Here is a 7,696-nt window from a genome sequence, read left to right as displayed (position 1 = left end):
ATATCTGGTGGGACTGTGATACTTTTGTTGAAAAATCCTATTTAGAAAATTTAGAGAATGGGTATTTGCAGCTGAGTGAAGAATTATGCTATTGCCAGCAGCAAAAAATTTGCATAAGGATTATGAAGACAAGATAAGAGAAATTAGTACTCATACAGAGACTGAGACCATCATTTTCTCTTGCTCCATTTGGGAGTAAAATAGGAAAGGAAATGTCTAACAATGCATGGTACCCTCTGGAACCATTGATACCCTCTGCCATACACCATACTATTATGTTCCTAGACTGGGTCTTAATGAGTAGCTCTGGTAGAAGTTCACAATCGTTCTTTACTCCATCCAGGAGGATGCATCAAGGCCAAATATTACACAGAAACTATATTCCACTCCTATTGTGAGATGACACATACACTAACATTTTGTTGTCTTGCTAGTGCCCAAGAGTCGGCCAGAAAATAAACAATCTACACAGATAGCACTATAAACTACATTTCAGTTTCGATTATCATCTACTTTGCTGGCACACCCATGAGAGCTATGGAGGCACTACATTGCAGCCTGTATATGAGGTGTCCAGCTCTTGCTGGCATAATGTGTCCAGCTCTTGGCTATGGGAACTCCTTGTTGTGGTCGCTGCATCTTCTTAAATATCAATTCTTCCAGAAGAGATGTGCTGCCCTCTTTACACACATCCCCAGCAGATGCATGCCTAGGTGGTACTGCAGTGTCCTCTGGCTATGACTGATGATGCTCCTCACTTCTGGTATGCCTCCTGGTGACTTGCCAATAACTTAGGCCTCCGGCCATGTCGTGGCCGTGTGTATGATCAGCACCATTCCTTGCCTGTGCAGTGTAGTTGTGGTGCAGGTTGCAGATGGTGCCACTTGGCACCATAGCAATGCCTTCCCCTTCCAATGCGTTGAAGCACTGAAAGGGCCCAGTAGCTTTGGTGAAGTAGGAGTTGCTGCCAGGCAGGGTGGAGCTGTAAGGGTTGACATCCATTCGAGTTGGGAGGACGGCTTATTGACCTGCAGCATGCATTGGAGGGTCCTGAGCTGGTTTATCAGCTGAGGAAGCTATGCCTGCCTTTTCATGGAAATCTGGAACATAGAAAAGCATTAAGTAATCTGTCGGTGGGTCTGGTCCATGACATGTTCAGACTTGCTTGAGATGCTGGCAGCAGCGACCTCCCAGAAGCAGCTGGACTTAGACCATCACCCGACCAAGTGATCGGAGAATGATGGCAGGCTGCCACAGTGGATAGCCGCAACCATAGGTCTGCTCCAATTCTGGAGCATGTGGAGAAGAACATTGTCATCAATTAGCTGGTGGTGGTGAGGGGCTGGCATGGGGGTACATCAAAGAAAGCTGTGCTCAATGTTGCCAGCCATATAACTTCTCTACCGGTGAGGATCCATCGTGAGTTGATGCCCAGTATGACGAGAAGAAATGTGTCAAGGCATCTTCAATGGAGTGTTGAGACTTGAAGTTTGGCACTGACTGCTCAGCCATACCATTGGAGGCAGTGTGAAATGGTGCCATGTGGAGCAGCAACATGCCATTTGAGGAACAGAAGGCCTGGAACTCACCTGATGTAAATTGGGGTTCATGTCACAAACCAATGTTCCTCGTAAACCTTCCAGGGCGAATAACTGTGCCAAGACCTGTATGGTGCTTGCAGAGATGGTAGATTGCATGCAGAACACAAACAGAAACCCATTGCCTGAAGGAGATGAGCACACAAGGCATGCCCCATGGAGCCCTGTAGTAACACAACCTCGTATAGGGAGGAAAGTTCCTGTTGCCTGGTCCAGTAGGCTCGGAGATCACGGTGCAAGAGCTGTTTCCTGCCCATGGGCCATCCTTGTGTGGTATATTTCAGAACCAGCTTGATAGCTGGGTCATTTACCATATGCTGTGCCACTAGGCACAGGAGATGATATCTGTGTCTTCCTCACCCAGATGTTAGCAAACTTTGGGATCCTCACTGAAGTCACTATCTACACCAAAAGTCAGACAGGAGAGGAGGTCCGCATTGGCATGGGCAGCAGAAGAGCGATATTGGATGTCATATTTGTATTTGGAGAGGAACAGGGCCAACCACAGCAGCCAATGTGTCATGAGGGTTGGAATTACCATTGAGGGTTTCAAAATGGACAGAAGGGGCTTGTGGTACATCAGAAGTGTGAACAGTCTGCCACAAATGTAATTATGGAAACGTTTAATTCCAAAAATGCTAACTAAAGCCTGTTTTCAATCTGGCTGTAACGTTGTGATTGTTGGCATGCGAGAATATTCACTTGCATTTCCATGAGAGGAGGGTATACTGGCTATTGATTGGGTATCTGTTATTGTAACCTGAGCTTCCTGTGGTCTGGGTTTGTTATCACATAGTCTAACAGTGATAAGATATATGGCAAATCACTTGTGAATAAAATTGCCTTGTAGTTAAGGGTGTAGCTTCCCTTTCCAGCAGATGAAATGATGTTAGTAAAATCGGTCCTTGAAGATCTCTCAATACAATTTCTGCTTCTCTGTGTGGTCTTACCATCTTATGCATACTTATACAACAATGCTTGCTGGTTTAATTGCAGCAGGAATACCATAGGTGGAAATTTTAAAGAAAGTAAGAGAGTGTGTTCATGAGGAACACTTCAGCACATTGCATCCTCTTAGGCATAAAACATATTTATAACATAAAAAAGAGTATTAGCTAGACAATTCAGCACAAGAAAATGATGCAGACAGTGTGCACGTTTGAGTTCAGCAACAAAAGCTTCGTGAAGAAAATTCTTCCACAAATTTTTACTAAGCTCTGTTATTATGAGGTGATATGTTATTGGAAAGTGTTATTATTGTAGTAATGATGTACCATTTGAATTACAGTGGCATAAACTCTTCATTCCACATTAAATACCGAGAGCCAGTACACATGGCAGAAATCAGAACGACTTTTATTTTATGATTCTGAAGACAGTCAATGTATATGTTGTAGGATGCTTAGTGGCTTCCTGCCTGAGAACACATCTACATCTACATATACATGGATGCTCTGCAAATCACACTTAAGCGCCTGGCAGAGGGTACATTGAACTACCTTCAAAATAATTCTCTATTATTCCACTCTCTAACAGCGTGCGGAAAAAACGAACACCTATACCTTTCCGTGCGAGCTCTGATTTCCCTTGTTTTATCATGTTCATCGTTCCTCCCTATGTAGGTTTGCGTCAGGAAAGTATCTTCCCATTCGGTGGAGAAAGTTGGTGATCGAAATTTCGTGAGAAGATTCTGCTGAAACGAAAAACGACTTTGTTTTAATAGTGTCCACCGCAAACCCTGTACCATGTCCGTCACACTCTCTCCCCTATTTCGCGATAATACAAAATGTGCTGCTCTTCATTGAGCTTCCTCGATGTACTTCGTTAATCCTATGTGGTAAGGATCCTAGACCGCGCAGCAGTACTCAAAAAGAGGACGGGAAAGCATAGTGTAGGCAGTCTCTTTAGTAGATCTGTTACATTTTCTAAGTGCTCTGCCAACAAAACGCAATCTTTGGTTTGCCTTCGTACAAACACGTTCTTTCCAATTTAAATTGTTCTTAACTCTAATTCCTAGGAATTTAGTTAAATTTACAACCTTTAAATTAGACTGATTTATCGTGCAACCGAAGTTTAATGGGTTCCATTTAGCGCTCATGCGGATGACCTCACACTTTTCATTATTTAGGATCAATCGTCAATTTTCGCACCATTCAGATACCTTTTCTAAATTGTGTTGCAATTTGTTTTGATCTTCTGATGCGTTTACTAGACGGTAAACGACAGCATCACCTGCAAACAACCTAAGACGGCTGTTGAGATTGTATTCTAAATCTTATATTTAGATAAGGAACAACAGAGGGCCTATAACACTACCTTGGGGAACGCAAGATATCACTTCTATTTTACTCTGTGGCTTTCCGTCAATTGCTACGAACTATTTCCTCTCTGACAGGAAATCACGAATCCAGTCACACAAATGAGACGATATTCCATAAGCACGTAATTTCACTACAAGCCTCTTGTGTGGTACAGATTCAAAAGCCTTTTGGAAATCTAGAAATACAGAATCAATTTGTAATCCCTTGTCAATAGCACTCAACAGTTTGTATGTGTAAAGAGCTAGTTGTGTTTCATAACAATGATGTTTTCTAAATCCTTGTTGCCTGTGTGCCAGTAGACCGAGTTTAGAAGTTATTTCAGAAAAGAATATGCAGTGTGTTCAAATATGTGAGCTTGGAGTTGCAAAGCAGTATTGGGCCTTAATACTGACACACATTCAGAGGCATTCTACATAATGGTGGAGCTTTGCTATTTCTGCTGAAAAGCTAATGATAGAATTGATACATGCACTCAAGCCCTGTTTGACCAAGTACAGGACTTGTCATTTGAGATCGTTAAAAGACTAACGAGGGAATGGTCCAATAAGACATGTCGAAACCTACCCTGAAATGTTTTACACAGGAAGAAGACAACGAAAGAAATGCACCGTCAAAATTTTAGCTGTTAAGAGGCACTGCAATTATTTAAAAAAATAGCTGAAAACTGCCAAATTCGTAACGTTCCAGGCGGCGGAAGAAATGTACACCTCTATTGGGGCAGTAGCGACTGCACGCGCGCGCGCGCGCGCTCACACACAGCCGAAGTCGGCGGTACATTTGTAAACAGAAAACACGACGCAATGCGAGCGTTAAGTACACAGTTACTATTCTCTCGAATTAGCCACTCAAGTAACATCTATTACAAATTATCAGTTGCTTATTGCTGCATGGGTAAGCACTGACAATACAGACAAAGCTGAATTAATATTTGTTGTGCTTTCGTAAGGCGTGCCTGCTAATAGTACCTTTTTTCCTTCCATTTTCACAGTAATGTGGAATCCAATTAACGTTCTCAATTTAGTGAAGAACGTCGTTTCCAGCCGAAATCACCTACGTCTCCTGAGGACGTACATATGTGTCATTTGTTAGTTGAATTCCTTGACAGTCATTCGAATGATATCGACATTTCGTTTGAAATTGTGGATACGTTAGAAGAAATAGGAAATAACTGTGACGATTCCATGAAGTGTGGTTCGGATGACGTCGGAAAAAAAAGAACACGTACTGCAGCAGCTTTCAGCGACAAAGAAAAGGAAGTGAAATATTGGTTAAACGAAGGAAGGAAGAAACGCTTGCAGTTATCGCATTGTGCAAAGGCGTTTTCATTTCGTAAAATCGGAGCGTGAACTGTACAAATGGAAGAATGAATTCCATAAATTAAGAAATATGCGCCAAACGGAAACTCGAAACCATCTGAATGTGTTCGAAAGATTTCGAACTGCTCGTGAGAGGCTAAGCATCGTTCCCGATAGAGATCTACGAGACTGGGTCCTCTGGATTGCATCTGAGATTAACATTGCTAATTTCCAGGCTTCGTCGACCTGACTACGCAGGTTCAAGAAATCATACAGAATAGTAAGTCGCAAAATTAGCAAATTTACGTCACGTAAACGTGTAGAGCAGCTGCCAGTGATAGACAATGCTATAGAGAAATTCATAGGTGACGTAAAGACGAAACTTGCTGTTATCCCCGCAACTGCTGTTTATAACGCTGATCAGTCTGTTGACAACGCTGATCAGTCAGGTTTCGTGAAAGAACTGCGTGCACATCGCACTTTATCATTTCGGGGTGAAAAAAAAAAAAGAGACGGAGTCGGTTGCCCAGTCAAGGAATGCAAAGATACATTCATGTAAGATAATTCCAGAGATACGTATGATTGGTTTACTGTTTCCGGAGCAGTATATCTGTCTTCAACAACCGCAAGGCAAATTAGGACCAAAAATAAAAAAATGGACTGTTAGTTGCACAAATCTTGTAGTCGGCGTATCGAAATCTGGCAAAATTGGGAAAGAATAATTTTCAACTTTTCGTTCGAAAGGTATTGCTACCACCTGCCGAAACTAATTCATTGCTTTTGTTGGATTCATGATCTGGACATAACGACGCCTCTGTTTTTGTGGAGGACGACGAAAAATCTGTAGATGTAATGTGGATTCAGCCTGGAACTACTAGTGCGATTCAACCTCTCGATAAAGAATTTTTTCGACAGTGGAAAGCATTTTTCAGGCAATTATCAGACAACATTATTTCGGATACCTCTCTCTCATATCAGGTTTATCAGCAGATCAGCATTCTTCCAGTCATTTGTGCATTACCAGTTTTCTTAGCCATACTTGACGAATTTGATGAAGTAGGCCTGCTATGCAGCGCAATATACAGAACAACGGCTGGGACCATTTTTGATTCCATCGCAGTGCTGTCTAAATATAACTAGTGGTTACCGCGAAGTGCCTGACTGCATCAATTTTTCCTTTGTCCGGTGTGCCTGGTGCAAGAAAAATGTTTGTTTTTGTCATTCAATAGACACTTCGCATTTTTTGTGACGACTACAGGAAATAAACAGAAAACTGTTTCACTGATAGTCACATGTACAACATTAAAACATTATTATAAGGAATGGCATTTAGGAATTGTTATAAAATGTAGTACTGCAAGACACATTTCATTTCAACAAATTATAAGTCCTCACTGATGGAAGTCGTCTGTGACATCAAACACTGCCATGATTTTATCCCCTCTGCTAGCCACTTTTATCAGAATTACATGTGCAAGAATTGAACTGTCGATTCAAAAAACGTTTGTATAGTTTAAGTCAGGTTTTCACTGGAGTGAACAAGAAAAGAGACTTTTGTCTGGTGCACCCGGTAGGCCCTCTTGCAGGTCTTTCAATTGGACGCCACTGGAGCTACTTACACGTCCCTAACATTCCGCAGTTACCTAATCGGAAAATGGAGACCTGCAGTTTAACGTGGAATCTAAACCACATGTCTTTCGTGGCCACTCCAACATCTGTGAGAAGTGAATTGGCTCTGAGCACTAGGGGACTTAACATCTGGGGTCATCAGTCCCCTAGAACTTAGAAATACTTAAACCTAGCTAACCTAAGGACATCACACACATCCATGCCCAAGACAGGATTCGAACCTGCGACCGTAGCGGTCGCGCGGTTCCAGACTGAAGCGCCCAGAACCGCTCGGCCACTTCGGCCGGCAGAAGTGAATTCTTGATTAAAAATCATAGTGAAGAAGTTGTGGTCTGAACGAGATATGAACCCCCGTTCTTTGGATCACGAAGCACGCTCTTTGCCAATAGACCATTTTTGTTTCAGAAAAAAAAAAGAATATGACGATTAGACCTTACAGACGTAGTGAAAACGCTAACTGTTTCACCTCTTGAGATGATGCTCGACGTCGGTGGTTAGTGTTCTGTTATAAATTTCGCCTCAATGGTAATGAGAAGCCGGGGAATAATTGCAGCCGACATACAAGGAAATTTTGGACCAATGTTAAGCGGAGATGAAGATGCAATTCCGTGTAAAGTGCACGATCTCCACACTTCCGCACAAATTGAGACACTCAAATTCTTCCTTTCTGCGCCACTTTGCATACTCCGTCAAGAACAGTGCGCTCGCCATGCAAAATAATCCTCACTGAATAGCAAAGTTTCGCATTGTGGCTCTAACAAGATAGACTTGTATCCTGTATCCTGACAACACAGCGTTCATAGGCAATGTTCGCTACCTCGTGTTCTCTTCTGTTCCCTCTAGCATAAACGAT

The 7,696-nt window shown here is 42.4% G+C and overlaps 1 pseudogene; it reads right to left on the bottom strand.

Annotated features, from left to right (window-relative positions):
• Nucleotides 1–735: 735 nt before the first annotated feature.
• LOC126184189 (uncharacterized) overlaps nucleotides 736–7,696 on the bottom strand; it is a 61,799-nt pseudogene continuing 54,838 nt past the window's right edge.

This window comes from Schistocerca cancellata, chromosome 4, assembly GCF_023864275.1.
Source record: "Schistocerca cancellata isolate TAMUIC-IGC-003103 chromosome 4, iqSchCanc2.1, whole genome shotgun sequence".
NCBI classification, from domain to species: Eukaryota; Metazoa; Arthropoda; class Insecta; order Orthoptera; family Acrididae; genus Schistocerca; species Schistocerca cancellata.
The sequence above is the reverse complement of the archived record's forward strand: the minus strand, read 5'-3'. Positions and strand labels throughout refer to the sequence as shown.